Here is a 16,756-nt window from a genome sequence, read left to right as displayed (position 1 = left end):
AACCTTATATATTTTAATATGAAAACTATGTTGAAGCTATAAAGTGCATCATATTTTTGTTTTTAAATTATAATAGAGTTTATGGAACAGTTACATTAACTAGAGAGATTAGTTGTGTAATAAGCTTTGGTCCTAAGAAGTGTCCAAGGTCTGCACTCATTGGTCAAATGAACACCTTTTTCAGTGCTGGTGGGTTTAGTTTCATGTGGAGAAGAGGAAAATAACAATCGAAACAAAAAATTAGAAACAGTAACTAGAAACTCACGATAGAAATAAAGATGTAACTGACTGTAGGTTTGTGGAGTGCCAGAATTTACTGGAATGAGGAATAGATGGGGACGATCTGCAGAAGCTTTACGGTGGGAACGTGCTCCGTGTTATCTGTGCCAGGGAGATCTGGACTGGTGTGAATGGGAAGCAATCCCATTCATGCTCTCATTTGCAGCCTGGATTCCGCTTACTCCACAGTAGATGGAAACCTTTCACAGACTGAGAGAAATAACCACATGATCCGCCACCAGGCTTAATTCCTCTGCCCGTGGTTCTACTGACAGGAAGTTGAGTGGAGGCAGTGGCTGCAGAGACGGCAAGGAGGTCCTGCGCTAGGCTGTTCCTAACGATGTGACTGTATGCCCCACACCAGCGAGAGCGATGGCGTCTTCCTCGTGTGGCCCCACAGTTAAGAGCAACAAACCAGAGCAAGGGTTTGACGAGCGTTTTGTTCTCCGTCCTTTTTATAAGAAGGTTGTTTCCTTGTTTCCCAAGTGAGCTGTCCACTCTTCTTCCGTGTTACCTAAGAAGATAGACGGCTAACTGGGTCCAGTCATCATTTCAAGTGGGAAACTATTGTGTCCTTTGTATTTTGAGTATTTCAGGAAAGTGGGTAGATTCTTAGAAAGATGTGTGCTTTCCTTCCTACATGAGCGCTGACTCTCCAGCAGCCGTGGGCCTTCTCCGTGCTCTGTCATCTCCTGCAGGATGAATTACAGAACGCTGTGCACGTCTGTGCACACCAATACCATGTGTATGTGGTAGAAGCTGTAACCAGTTTCTGGGTCTGTATGGTACTATGAAACACTTATTTTATAATCCTGTAACTGTATGGCAGTGTTATGCCAGAAAATGTATAAAGTGCAGTAGTGTCTGTTGTTTACTGCTGTATTTAAAAATATCGTTTCTGAGACTATATATTTAGAGTTGTGTTATTTTTAATAACTATTGCCAAATACACATCCTGTAAAACGACCAAAAGCCACTTCATCTTCCTTAACATTTTAGCGTTCTGCTGATTTTGCATGATTAAAATATTTTTAAAGAGCTGGAACAAATGACTTTGCTGTTTTTCTATGATTAGACTTTTTGTATGGTTATGGTATGAGATCAACATTATTTCCTTTTTATCCCCTAAAATAAATATTGTATTTTGAAGAGTGAAATCTTATTTACACAGGCAGTTATTTTTGTTGGGAGATTTTGGAGGGCAGATCACACGGGTAAATACCTGGATGTTTATTGTTCTCTCTTTTTCTCACTTTTCTCTAATGCAAAGTTTAAAAAGTATATTTAATATAGATGAGTGACAATGAATAACTCATGGAGGGGACAGATTTTTTTTTAACTTAATAGAGCTAGTCTTCTAACAACAATTTTTTGATTAAGAAAAATGCAGCTGTGAGATGCAATTGAGGAAGTTGCTCGAGATGCCACAGCACAGCAGGGATGAAGGTGAGGAAAAGCATCGCGTTGGCACTTGCCTGCGCTGACCTATAGAGGCGGGAAAAGAGCGTATGAAAGAACTAAGAACAAACTAGTAAGAGTCGGAATGAAATCACATTGTGCATAATTGAGAAACTCAGAGAGAGAGAGGGAACGAACCACAGCCATGGTGGCGAGCAAGCATGATTTTAACTGCAGCCTTTGGGCTGTTTAGGGAGAGAGCAACGCACACAAGCAATTACCGTCCTAAGGGAAGAACGGACACATTCTGGTAACAGAAAATAGAGATGTTTGCTTTTCCCCAAAGGTCAAATGTCAGAAGGCAACCTAAGATCTTAAGAAGATGGAGATTCTCAGTAGAGTGAAAAAAGCAGGACTGAGTCTCCATTTCTTTAAGAATGTAAAATCTAAATAATACGGGAGACAGTTCGCAGAAGAGATTTAAAACATGTTCCTTAGGTTGCCCATCATCGGATGAATGGATAAAGAAGATGTGGCACATATATACAATGGAATATTACTCAGCCATAAAAAGAAACGAAATTGAGTTATTTGTAGTGTAGTGAGGTGGGTGGAGTTAGATTCTGTCATACAGAGTGAAGTAAGTCAGAAAGAGAAAAACAAATACAGTATGCTAACACATATATATGGAATCTAAGGAAAAAAAAAAAAGGTCATGAAGAACCTAGTGGTAAGACAGAAATAAAGACACAGACCTACTAGAGAATGGACTTGAGGATATGGGGAAGGGGAGGGTAAGCTGTGACAAAGTGAGAGAGTGGCATGGACATATATACACTATCAAACGTAAAATAGATAGCTAGTGGGAAGCAACTGCATAGCACAGGGAGATCAGCTCGGTGCTTTGTGACCACCTAGAGGGGTGGGATAGGGAGGGTGGGAGGGAGGGAGATGCAAGAGGGAAGAGATATGGGAACATATGTATATGTATAACTGATTCACTTTGTTATAAAGCAGAAACTAACACACCATTGTAAAGCACTTATACTCCAATAAAGATGTTAAAACAAAACAAAAACAAAAACAAACAAACAAAAAAAACCACGTTCCTTATTTTAAGCCTCAAGTGGATGCAGAGAAGGCAAGCTGGTGTCCCAGGGATGGAAGGAAATCCCAGCCTGGAGAAAAGTGTCAACGGGCAGGGTGGCCTCTCGTGGGTGAGTTTAGGCTCCGTGACTGACTGACTAAGGAGTTGGGCTGATTACAGGGAACATGTAAGGATGATCCTGCCCTTGGGATTATCCCCGTGAATATGTGGGATTAATTGGAAGAGCGTTTTAAAAATAGGTTATTCACGAGAGAGATTAGAGAGCCAGCATGGATCTGACTTTACTCAGGAAGGCTGGGTTTATTAATTTTGCTATAACAGTTAGCATTCCACTATTTTTATAACCTTAATGTATATTCAGCACTACCGAGGAATATACAAATGTGTTCTTCTCAAATGGTGGGTAACATATTTTGTTGTGATTGAAATAGCTTGTTTGTTCTACTCTCAGCTTGAGAAAAGGAAGAGGGTAGAGGAGGGAAAAATAAACAGAAAAGTGGTAGATGATGTGAACCAAAGGAGCCCTGGCGGCTCACCTTAGGACCCAGAGGGTGTCTGAGATCCCTGAGTGGATGATTTCACTGTTGTCAGGAAGAGAAGTTCAAGAAAAATCCCTGAAGGAGGGAAAAGTAAGGGCAAAGAAGCGTTTCATCTAAGTGGGGAGAGCTGGCTTGGAGGCCAGATGGACTTGGGTCCATGTAGCAATATGGTCACTTACAGTTGGCTGTGTGGCTTTGGGTGAGTCACGTAAGTTCTCAGGGTCTCTGGTCTCCTGTTGGCAACAATGTCTACTTTGTGAGTTTCTTGGGAGAATGAGAGTGTGGGTGAAATGCCAGGGACATATTCAAGACACTTCTGCATAGTGGTTGCTAACATTCTAGAGAAAATCTAGATGTTTGGTCGCCACAGACATTGTGCAGCATTTGTCTCAATGGAAGTCAATCTAACTTAAAACCCTCCAAATAGACATTTACGTCATAACTTAGTAGAAGGCCACTTAACAGTTAACACTGTTTAAAAACGTGTGTGTGATCAATTCTATGAACTTGGTGGCCTTCTTGCCATTGTTTTCTAACAACCAGAACCAGGAGGATGAAAAATCTTCTGCTAAATAAATATTCATCTTTCAAAATTCTAACCTGTAAGTATCTTCATACTGTGAAATTAAAATGGGGTCACCAGAGCTCCTGGGCCGCTGTCTCGTTCAACCGTAAATCCTTTCAGAATGCGCCACACAACACTATCAATAAGATAGGAAATAAATTCTCATTGACGCCGATAGAAGCTGAATATTTTCTTTTTCCTCTGGCATTCATTTCGACCAATTCCCCCCTCATTTTACCTGTTTCCCTGTCCAGAAGTGGGAAAGGATATTATAGACTTCTGTAGTTGACAGTGAGTGTGAATCCTAATGTCCTAGAAAACGAAGACAGGGGACACAACTGTCCTCCCTCAAATGCTGCAGATGCAAGAGCTCGAGGTGGCGCCGGAGCCCGGGCTCCCAGTTCAGTGTGTTTGCCCTGTAACCCGTGAGTGCCCTCGGAGAACTGGACGGGTTCAAAAGCATCAGCCTGGACAGAGGGCTGGCCCGTGCAGTGGTGTCACCCAAGACTAGAGTACTGTCCGTGAGAGTGGCTTTCTCACCGCCCCGAGCATTTTCCACTGACCAGTGTTCATGCTGACAGGCTCTCAAGTCGGTTCAAACATTTCCACTGGGGAAGAACCCACCGGGGCTCTGACAGTGGACTTTGTCGTCACCTCCCACGTGTGCCTTTCTGCACAAGCCGCTCCTCAGAGCTCATCTCTGGGATGACACGGAGCTGGCTGGGCTTGGCCCCTGACGTTTCTAAGCTCATCGAATGGCATCACCTGATCCCCCGAAGGAACTGGAAACCAGGGAGCTACGTGGGAATGTTCATTTGTCAACTCATCCGGTTTGGCAACAAGTTCTGTTGATTCTACTTCTGGAATTTGTCTGCAATCCACCCCCTCGTTTGCACCCCTGCTGCCTCTGTAGGCCTTTATCTAGTGTAAAGACTTCTAAGTTTCCCTCTGCCTTCAGAGAGAATGCAGCCTTCCCCAGATGCCACAGTGTGTCTTGTATCTCGGCTGCCTAACCTAGGGTCCAGCACATAATAAGCACTCAATCAACAGCCACTGAATTAAAAAAGATGTTTAGCAGTGATATCTTGAAACAAGATGCGTGAATATATGGACAGCTATTTCTGGATCCATTTCTGAAATAAGATGTTTTCCACAAGACAAAGAGCTTTCAAAATGAATTATTTGTATGACAGTACAAAGATTTACATTGAAACATTTCCTAAGTATTTAATGCTTTGTTTGACAAACTTGGATCATAATTTCTTCCTGATTTGGGGTCACTTAGTAACAAATGTCATTAATTGCTTTTAAACTGATTTAAGTGTAAAACAGTTTAAAGTTTAAAGTTTTTTTAACCTCGGAAGTTTCAAATCCGAGGTTAAAAAAAAAGAAAGGGAAGTACACGGTCCTACTTTTCCTGCTTGGTTTGAAATCTGAAATAAGATGAAGTAATTTAAAAATCACATTTGGTGGATTAACAGAGTACCTGTTTCCGTGCCTGGCTGCGTTATGCGCGTGGAAATAAACAAGTGAGAGCATGAGACAGAAGTGTTTCTGTAAGAAAAGCATCTGGAGCTTTTGGCAGAATAAAGGCAATTCCTTGGCAGTTCACAGCAGAGCTGACTTTTCCCTTCTGGTTTTACACTTTAGACCAAATTCTGATTGACAGTAAAGGCTACACTTTTAAGAAATGGCTTTTCACCTTAATGTTTAATTTTCCAGTTGTATTGCTTCTTTGATGTGAGCTTTTCTTTTTCCTACATGTTGACAACCAATTGAAACTAAGAACTCGCTTATCTTAAGGTTTCATTAAATGGAAACTCTATGGATGTTTTCATGGATGGAGTAAATGGTCGCCCAAATTCCTTTAACCTCCATGAGCATTTTTTACAGGCCATCCTAAGAAAGGCTTGAGTGTGTTACATACTTAGAAAAACACTTAAGCCGAACATGACTTTGTGAAGAGGGCGGTTCCTCATTTTGTTTGTCCTTTTTTTAGCTTATTGTGATGAACTCAAATTCTAAAATTGTTTGAGGTCACAACACCACCCACAGTGAAATGAGATATGTAGAGAAAATGGAGCATCTGTTTCTCAATAGCTCATCGTATCTTCCTCACAAGTCCCACCCTGCTGATTGATAGGGACCTCTTAGACTTGTCAACGGGAACTATCTCTGTCACGCTTGTTCATATTTCTACTTTTGGGTTAAACATCCAGACTGTTCAAAATCTGGATCATGGCTAGAGTGACAGCCTCTTTGGAAGGACCCTATTTCTTTGGGTGAAGGGATTAGTCATTGGGATTTTATCCCCCCTTCTCTTTTCTTGCTCAGGAAGGCATCTGTGGGCCTTGACGTGGTCTCGCTGCACATTTGTGGCAGCAGAGGAGAACAGGTGAGAAGATGCCCGGGGTGTCCTCTGGGCAGGCCTGTAGAGCGGCTGGGCTAGGCTGCTGCTGAGGTGGTAACTGCTGAAGTTCAAGGTCTCAGCTGGCGATTTGAACTTCGGCCAGCGGTGCCGGTGATGGAGCTGAGAGCCTTCAGTGTGGAGCAGCAAGCACACCATGTAGACCCCAAGCCTCCGTGGGTCATGGACACGTCGGCTGCCCTGGGCCCTCGTGGTCACCGGGAAACCAGAAGTACTGATACCTACGGGGTCAGTTTCCTGTCCGCGGTCATCTCAGTTCTGAGCTCCGGGCTGTGGCGGAAGCAGCTGCTAAGCAGTGTCTCCCGGAGGCTTCAGCCCACAGAGGTTGCCCAGGAAAGTGGGGCACCTGCCCCGATGACTCCAGACTCCTTAGAAGTCTATGGTGTTTCTAAAGACTCCAGTCTGAGTTGAAAAGATCACTTACGTAAAACTCAAAAGAGAAAAGAATATTACCCCTGTAATAATAGACACAAAGTTGTTGTTGTTGGTGGTGTTTGGTAGAATCTAGATTTGGAATAGACTTTAGAAAGCATGAAGTCCAACATTGGCATTGACTCATGAAGAAACACGTTTAAAGAGTTTCTTCGATTATGTGACAATTTGCTCTTTGGTTTAGCTCGAATCTAGCTCCCAGCCCCTAGCTCTGTGCTCTTTCCGTGATGTGGTGTCACCTTTTCTGTATGTGTATTTTCCTAAATAGATGCAGGTTGGAAGATCTGTTAAACTAAATGCTAAAGTCTCCCTTTGTATTCACCCTTTGGTTGAATTAAGTAAATATTTTAGTTTTAGAGTCATCTGTGTGATAAATGTTGGGTTCTGTGATTTGAATCCCGTCTCCATGGTTGGCCATGTGGCCTTGGGGAAGGTCACTGATACTCCATGAGCTCCAGCTTCTTTGTCTGTAAAGTGGGGACAATAATATTCACCTTGGAGGAAACAAAATTATAGAATTGCATTGTTTTTTCGTGACATAGAGCAGTTAATAAACCATAATTGTTGGTGGTATTTCTTAAATATTTGTGGCTTCTGAGTTTTTCTTTGAAAGGCCAAAATTTAAAAGAGAGAAAGATGGGGGTAAAGAAGAAAGGGAATAAAGAAAAACACAGAACCAGATCTCTGTATAACATTTTAGATTGCTCTTTGCTTTGTCTTTAGGGTTGGGTTCCTGATTAGATAACACCTAATCCTTCTTTATCTAATTTGATGGTTAAGAGGAAAAAATTGATATCACAGAAGAAGCACTGTGTAAGTTAATGTGTTATTATTAAATTTGTAATATAATTCTTTCAGGAATCTTGAATAATCTACTTTTTAAATGAAGGAAAATCTATAAACTACCCATCAGGGGATTTGGTGAGAGGAATAAATAATATAATATCTGATGGTTCAGAAAGTCAGTTTCCTCTTTATCATCAACATTTTTGTGTGCAAAGCAAAAAGATCAATGGGTAGTTATGGTTCCCAGAAGTGTTTTCAAGAGAATTTTGTGCATCTGGGTAAAACTCCGCTGATAAACATTTCTCATAATCTTTAGCCTCCTACAAGTGCTCCGTAATTACACAAATGCTATTGCCGATTCAAACTAAAGTATGGGAATTCTGCGAAAAGAAATATCTAGACCTAGGAAAAACATTTCTAAGTGCCCATTACCATGATAAATTAGATAATTTTTGAGTGGTAACTCCACATAGATCTGTAGATGGGGGAATCCCTAAAAGAGCTGCTTTCAAATTTAAACACCTAATTGTCTTAGTAAGTAGCTTCGTTATTGATACGAGCGAGACTTGTTCACATCTGCAGTCTCCCTTGAATGGGGTGGAGTGAGTGTTTATCCAGAGATATCTTTTTCTAATACAGCAGGGAATTATCTTGTAACTGGAAATGCTTCCCACTGGGAATGACCCTTCCCCCATTACCACCCCTCCTCTACCACCAGTTTGAAGAAATCGTTATTCTGGGAATTAAGCTAATAAAACTAATAAATAATGGAAGATTGCTTTCTGCAGTAGACAACTTCTAAGGCATGCTGTTTGAAGTACTGAGGGATAAATTTAACAAAACAAGTGCAAGATACGTACATTGAAAACTACAAAAGATTGTTAAGAGAAATTTTAAGACAATAAAAAGGAAAGATATTCTGGGACTAGAAAACTCATTGTTAAGATGTCATTTTTCCCCAAACTGATCTATAAATACAATGGAAGCCCTAGGACTTCTTTGTAGAAACTGTCAAACTGATTCTAATGCATATATGGAAATATAAAGGACCTAGAATTGCCAAAATAATGCTTAAAAACAAAAATAAATTTGGAGGACTTCCATTTCCTGATTCTAAAGCTTTACTTCAGAGCTAAAGAATCAAGACTGTGGCCTTGGTGTAAGGATAAACAAATAGGTCAATGGAATGCAAAAAGGGGTTCAGAAATAGACCACCATTTACAGAGTCAATTGATCTTTGACAAACGTGCCAAGGTAATTTGATGAGGAAATAATAGTATTGTCAGTAGGTAGTGCTGGGACATCTGGACATTGAAATAGAAAAAAAAAAAAAAAAGTGAACCTTGAATGTTACTCATACTGTGCACAAAAATAAACTCAAAGTGGGTCAGAGACCTAGAACAAAATCTAAGCATTTAAAACCTTTAGAGGAAAACATAGGAACTTTTCAAGATTTGGGGGCAGGCAAAGATTTTGTAAAGAGAACATAACCCTATCTGTAAAAATTTATAAATTGGACTTTGTTAAAATTAAAACCTTTTGCACTTCCAAAGATACCACTAAGAAACTGAGTGAAAAAGCAAGGCACAGATCGGAAGAAAATACCTGCAATACACATGTCTGAAAAAGGACATATCCAGACTATGTAAAGAACTCTCACAACTCAAAAATAAGACAAGTGACAATAAAAAGTGGGCAAAAGGTTTGAACAGACACTTCACACACACACACACACACACACACACACACATACATACACACCATATATATATATATATATATATATATATATATATGGTGAGGACAGGAAAATAAAGACATGAACACATCATTAATCATTAGTGAAATGCAAATTAGAACCACAATGAGACACTACCACAAACCTACCAGAATGCTAAAATTGAAAAACATTGACGATATCAAGTGTTGGAAAGGATGTGGAGCAACCAGAACTCTCCTACACTGCTGTTGGGAATGTAAAATACTATAATACTTTAGAAAACTTTTTGTCAGTTTCCTATAAAATCAAACATAAATTTCCATATGACTCAAGCTTAGGTATTTCCTTAAGAGAAATGAAAACCTATGTCCACAAAGAGTCTGTGCACTAATGTTCATAACAGCTTTATTCGTAATAGCCCCAAAATGGAAACAACCCAAACATCCAGTTACAGATGAATGGATAAACAATTTGTGGAATATTCATACAATGTATCCAGTAATTTACAAAGAAGAAACTATATATGTAACAACATTGATGAATGTGAAAAACATTCTGAGCAAAAGAAGCCAGACACAAAAGAATGTGTGTGTATGATTGTATATTATTTCCATGAAGTTCTAGAACAGGCGAAACTAAATCCATAGTCTCAGGAGTCAGGTCAGCAGTTGCCCGAGGATGGGTTGGAGTCAACTGCAGAGTTAGGAGGGAATTTGGGGGCCGGGTGGTGACAGGAGTGTTCTGTATCTTTTTTTTTAAATTAATTAATTAATTTATTTATTTATTTTTGGCTGCGTTGAGTCTTCGTTGCGGTGCGGGGGCTTGTCATTGCGGTGGCTTCTCTTGTTGCAGAGCACGGGCTCTAGGCACATGGGCTTCACTAGTTGTGGCACACAGGCTCAGTAGTTGTGGCACGTGGGCTCTAGGCACGCAGGCTTCAGTAGTTGTGGCACACGGGCTTACTTGCTCTGTGGCATGTGGGATCTTCCCAGACCATGGCTTGAACCCATGTCCCCTGCATTGGCAGGCGGATTCTTAACCACTGCGCCACCAGGGAAGTCCAAGGAGTGTTCTGTATCTTAATTATGGTCATGACTATACAGATGTATACATTGCCAAACGTATCAAACTGTACATTTAAAATAGGTGCATTTTATTATATGCAGAATATAGTTTGATAAAATAAAATAAATAAATAAATGGAATAGACTACCTCCCCATTTAAAGTCAGGAACAGTAGTGCCTAGACGGTCCCTCTAACTTGGAATAAGTGTTAAGGACTGAGGAGGACAGTAATTCTCTCTCTGTCTATATCCTCTTCATAAGCAGGAGGCTCCTGCCCCCTTCTCAGAGTTTCAGGTTACTGCCTGTTGCAGCTTACAAAATAGTTAAACATCTTTACAAACATCAAATCAAATGGCTAAAATTCAAATGCATTTCTAGTCATTTTCAATTTCATTTTTTTGTTTTTGGCTGTGCCCTGCAAGGCTTGCGGGATCTTAGTTCCCCGACCAGGGATCGAACCCACGCCCCCTGCAGTGAAAGCGCCAAGTCTTAACCACTGGGCCACCAGGGAGGTCCCCTCATTTTCAGTTTCAAATGTTCTTTGTTCTGTCAATTTAAGTGTTATGTTTTGTTGCTTCATCATTTTTTCATGAATGGCATCTCCAATATAAGTGATTGGATCATGTTCCACACAGGGAAAAGAATTCCTTGAATTTGTTCCTTATTGGTAATCTCTTCCACATCTGTCTTGTTGTTCTAGCTTTCTAACTACTTTCTAACTAGTCTCCCTACCCGCGCTCCAGTCTACAAATCACCGTATGAGTAATCATTCTGAAGTCTGTCCTTGATCAAATCACACCCCTTCTCAGGACCCCTCACTTTGCTTACTGAATAACAGCAGACTAATTTGTTTTCCCAGTCTGGGTCCTTACTATCTTTCCCAACTAACCTCTCACTGCTCCCCTGTGAGTGCCATATTCTAGCTGAGCCTGACACCCAGTCATTCCTTCGTTACATCCTCTCCTTCCTCCCCCCTTTGCTTATGCCCTCTTTCCACGTGGAATGCTTTTCCTCCGACCTGGCCTTTCCACCTCTCACCAACCTTCCACGCCAGCTGGCAGGTCATCTCCTCCGCCATCACTCACGGCTGATGTAGCTGCACCTGCCAGAGCATTTTCCTTCCTGCTGCAGCCTCTCCTGTGCTTGATTATAAACTCTTAGAGGCTGGGGCTCTGTCTCTGACATCGATCCAGTAGGAAGAACACACAAATTGAATGAATACGAGGAAAGAATCATGCAGGCGCTGGTGGTTGAGAAGCAGAAGAGTGAAGACCAGACTTCTATCTCCCTATTCCTCACTCTATTACTTTTTACACCAGGGGTGTTGGGAAAATCCTCCACAGGACTTTGAATTGCCTCCAGGACAAGGACGAGGAGAGTGCATTGCTCCAGACATTCAGAATTGCATCCAAGAAGGCAGTGGAACTTTCTCAGGGAGCCATCCTAGCAGAAAGATTAGCTTAGATGCCTTTTCTTCTTCTAATCTCGTAACGTAGTGGAGCAAATGGACTGTAAAGTCCCCTATGGGAATTGTGACTATTCATTAGATCTTTTTATATACACTTTTTTTTTCATTTTAAATGGAGCTTTGTTGGAGACTTATAGAACATTTTGCATGTGGTCTGTATTTTTTAAATGGGTCTCAGACTCTTTTGTGTTTAAGGAATGGTTTCACAAAACAGAATTTTGGATGGCACCTTTTCCACCTGCAAACTCACTGGCACACTCCCAAGGCCGCCCTTTGACACCACGATGTTGTTTGGGAAGAGCCGTGTTCCGTCCTGACCAGCTTGCTTACGCCCTTGCATGTCCCAGTAGAAACTCTGTCTGTCTTGGCTTTGGCTCTACATTCCCTAGAGCTCCCCTACCTTGCACCAAATTGTACCTCATCAACCTTCTATCTGACAATCGATACTAGAAAGTGTATAGGCTTGGTCGTAGTAAAAATGCATTTCCTGTGTGGATAAAATGTGGTCATTTGCCTATGGCGTGACACACACGTGGATAGATGCTACTTTTAAATGATTAACGTTAAGGCAAATGGACAAAACGAACACCCCGTGTGATGGAGGCTGTTGGCTGTCCTCGAAACTCCTTCTCCCTTTGTTCCACTGGCAGCAGGTGGTAGCTGGACCCACGGTTCAGCCAGAGTCTCACGTCTCAGACCCTTTACCACCCCGTGAGTCCAGCAGGGACAGTGCAGCTCTGGGTGGGTGTGGGGCGTGGGGCGTGACCTTGTACTTGGGCGTGTGCTGTCTGCCTTTCACAAGCTGGAACTTCCACACGCCCACGACCCAGCTTCCATCACACAGCCAGGTCCACACCCCAGAGCAGAGGGGGGAAACATCTTATGTCAAGGGGTGAACAGTAAATATTTCCAGCTTTGCGGCCAGTCCTTGCCTCGTGTTGTGAAAGCACCCAAAGGTGACACATAAACAGATAGGCATGGCTGGATTCTAACAAAATGTTCTTTACAAAACAGGTGGCGGGCCGGATTTGGCGCACAGGCCAGCAGTTTTCTAACTCCCGCCCTCCGATGGACACTCTATGGAAGGAAGGAGGTGGCTCGATGAGGGTCCGGAGCTGCCCACAGACCAGACCCCTCACCTCGGTGGCCATTTCGCCAACCAGCACGCGAGCAGACTTGCTGCCCTTCCTCAGAATCACTTCACGAGGAAGCTTCCGCTGGGCTCCAGCCTTCTGAGATGGACTGTCTCCACCTCTTACTTCTCCCAAGAAGCTCCTAAGTGATTCCTTCCTCTCTATTCATTTTACTTAAGGAAGAGAGACTAGTGTCCTCAGACACCACGTGTCCATTTGGCCTTTTGTCTCACACTTTCTTGAAACAGATGCACGGATTCCCAGGGGCCGTTCTCATGTCTCCCCAGCTGCCTGAGGAACGGGGTCACATCTGGACAGAACACGTGAAGGAGGTAAAATCTTGGAGGGTGGGGGACACTTTCTGTTTGCTCCTCCATCCAAAGGCCTCTGCCCTCTCCTCGATGTCTCTTCTGTATTCTTGCCTTGGAGCATTGCCTTCTCCTAGCTGTGAATTAAAGCGATGGCTCATAAAACTTCTCCCCGTTTGTTTTGTTTTACTTTTTCTGATTATAAACTATAGGGCCTTTAGAGAAAACTCGGAAAATATAAAGTTAAAAGTTATGCACGGTACAAGTCCCACACATAATCATGGCTAACAGTTCTGGCGTAGTTTCTCTTCATTTTTGGCTTGTATTTAGGCATAATTTAAGGAGACTCTTCAAAATCCAAAGGGATGAGATTCAGTTGTTAAGGCAAATGGAATTGGTGAATAATACCCAGCCTTGTCAGTTATTTCTGTCTGAGGGTCAGAGAGGGCTTGATGGAAGGGGTGATATTTCAGTTTGGTCTTAGATTTTAGAAAGCATTTTGAAGGACAGAGAATAAGGGAAAAAATCCTATGATAAAAGAAAAACATAGAAGCATTAAAGCATACATGTATATGAATAACTTAATGGCTGACTGTGGTGTTGAGGAATATATTAAATTTTTGTGCTCCAGTTTGTTTATGCACTGGGGATAGTCATATTGCCTTTTCATCCTCCTAAAAATAGAATATCTTAAGATAATCCATTTTCAACTACTTCAAACTTCTCAAAGGAACGGCATCTAAAAATCCACAGCATAATTAAGGTATCAGATTTTTGTCACTCTTTCTATTATGATTTTATTCACTATAATAATATAAAATAATCCTTCTCCCAGTCATTTCTATGAAAAATTTATAAGAAAAATGTATTGCAAGTTTTTAATAAATATTTGTTTTATTACCCAGACTTTATTCATAGGGAAAAGCTATTAGAAAATCATACTTATTCTAGGTTAAATGAGAATAACATTAACAATTTTTCTTTGTGTTTCTGGATGTTTCTGATTGTAGTGCCTCACAATAACTTTGAAGTTAATTCTCATTTTCAATCATGATTAATTTGGGTCTCTCAAAATCAGGCTGTATATTACTCAACTACCACTCTTCAGTGTCATGAAAACACTTTACTGCTGTGTGTTCAAAAATAAACATTTCAGTTGCAGACACTTGCAGGTAGTTCAGAGTAAGTGCTAATGTGACAGCAGTTATATTTCTTTCAGGTATTTCTGCTTCTCACGTTAAAAAAAAAAGAAAAAAAGAAAAACAAACAGCAATCTAAAAAGCAGTGGAACAAAGAGAAACCATTGATTGACAAGTAATCTTCTTAAATACTCACGTGAATACTTGGAAATGTCCGATCTTTACTCATTATGACCTTGAATTCCCCATGTTTTATGTGATGAGAATTATAGCCTATTGTTAAGAACAATATCATATAAAAATGTACGGGATTACATTCAAATTTAAGATCGTATTCTAATGTTCACATGGGCTAAATAAAAATCTTCTTGTTTGGACCTACACAGGAGTTATCTCACTGTCATTCCGCAAGTTCAATCTTATAGTTTCACTAATCAAAATAGGTTTATTTGGAAAAGGAACTTCATATGTCAAAGGTGTGGGAAGTAAACTCAAGTGTACAAGAAACATCCCAGGTCTTACTGCCTTTAAGTCAAATGAAGAAGACTGACTCCAACCGCATCAGACTCCAGGAACCCCATCTCAGTCAGTGTCGGCGTCCCAGATGCTCCTCAGATCAAATCAGCATCCAGGGGTCACAGGGAGTGGGGTCAGGAAAGGGCCTCTAGTTGCCAGGCCACCGTGGTCCCAGCTGACATATCCTAGTTAACCTTCAAAACCGGTGCTGCCTTGAACGTTCCGGGCTCCGCTCCACAGCAGTGGGGCAGGGGGGCCAGCACCTGGGGTGCCTCCTCCCTCGGTGACCAGTGACCATCCCCAGATCCCGCTGCATCTTCCTGGGTCACTGGGCAGTGGTGCGCTTCATGTCCATCTGCACAGAAGGCTGGAGGGAGGGCGAGGGGCGCAGGGCCTGCATGCTCACCAGGCCCCGACTGGGCGTGGGCTGGACAGAGGCGCGTCTGCCCAGAAGCCTCTTCCTTTCTGCCCACATCTTTGGGAGGGGGTTGGGGGGGGGAAGTGGGGCTGGAAATGGGGGGTGGAGCCACGGCTTTTCCCGCTGGAAAAAGGCTTCTGGTGCCGACTAGCTGCGGCACTGCACTTTCTCCTCCCGGCCTTGCATCCTCCTGCACTTCCTCCTCCTCCCGCCCCTCCCCTGCCACTCTTCCTCCTCCTCCCGCCCCTCCCCTCCTGCTCTTCCTCCTCCCCCCGCCCCTCCTCCTCCTCCTCCTCCCACCCCTCCCCTCCCCCTCTCACCCCTCCTCCTCCCGCCCTCCTCCTCCCACCCCTCCTCCTCCCCCCGCCCCTCCCCTCCCTAATGGCAGCAGAGCCCAGCGCCAGGTGCCTCCCTGAAGGGCCCTCAGGACAGGTCCTCTCCCCCCTGCCCGGGAAGGGAGTCCCTTCTCTCAGCCCCACCACTTCTCACGGGCACTGTTCCTCTCTCCTTGTCTTCTGGGACCCCCAGGGCAATCTCCTTTGAGGATTTAGGACTTTGCAAAAGACTTAGAACTCCTTGGGGTAGGGGGTTTGGCTCTCTGGCCAAGTCGTCATGGAAAGTGGTCACCAGGACAGGCCACCAGCTTGGAACAAGGGACAGGGGAAAACTAAGAGTGCAGCACGTTGAATCCCCACCACACAGGTAATACGGGGCAATGTCCAGGTATAATGTTTATGATCTGCAGCTCCTCCCACCTCGAGGGAGGAGGGACCGGATTTTGGCCAGACGGTCTGTCTTGGACTCGAGGGGTGCTGTCCAGGGTGAGGAGGAGGGGGAGAGAGCCCCGAAGTCAGAAAGGATGGGAGAAAGACAGGAGCCCAGCAGAGAGGAGAGCAGAGGTAGAGTCCTGAGGAAGAAGGGCTTGACAGCAGGGCTTGGGAGGGGCGGTCCTGAGTGTTCCTGCAGGACATCCTGCTGTGCATTGTGTGTCCTGATTCTCTACCTCCTTCTCGAGAGACTAGGTGGAGGCCGTGTTGCTTTTCCAGGCTTTTGGGGTGGGATTTGTTATTTTTCGGCCACGTCACTGTGCTGGGATTGTCCTCCACGTGGCCTAGTGCAGTTGGGCAGGTGGTGATCCTGTACTGTTGCCAAGGAACATGCTGTACCTTGCAGCCACGGAGGAAAAGTGTGGGTTTATCTTTATCAGAGATGAGCTAAAATCCCCTGATGAGAATGGCTACAATTTACAAAATGGAAAATGTCAAGTGTTGGTTTGGCCGTGGAAGAACTGGAAAGCTCCTTCACAAACAGTAGGGTGTAAACTGGTGTAACCACTTTGGAAAACCATTTGGCAGCAGCTGCTAAAGCAGAACGTATGTATACCCTGTGGCCCAGCCCTTGAACTCCTAGGTGGACGCCCAACAGATGTGCACATATGTGCGCCAAAGGACATA

The sequence above is a fragment of the Balaenoptera musculus genome, chromosome 12 (genome assembly GCF_009873245.2).
Source record: "Balaenoptera musculus isolate JJ_BM4_2016_0621 chromosome 12, mBalMus1.pri.v3, whole genome shotgun sequence".
In the NCBI taxonomy this organism is placed as follows: domain Eukaryota; kingdom Metazoa; phylum Chordata; class Mammalia; order Artiodactyla; family Balaenopteridae; genus Balaenoptera; species Balaenoptera musculus.
The sequence above is the reverse complement of the archived record's forward strand: the minus strand, read 5'-3'. Positions refer to the sequence as shown.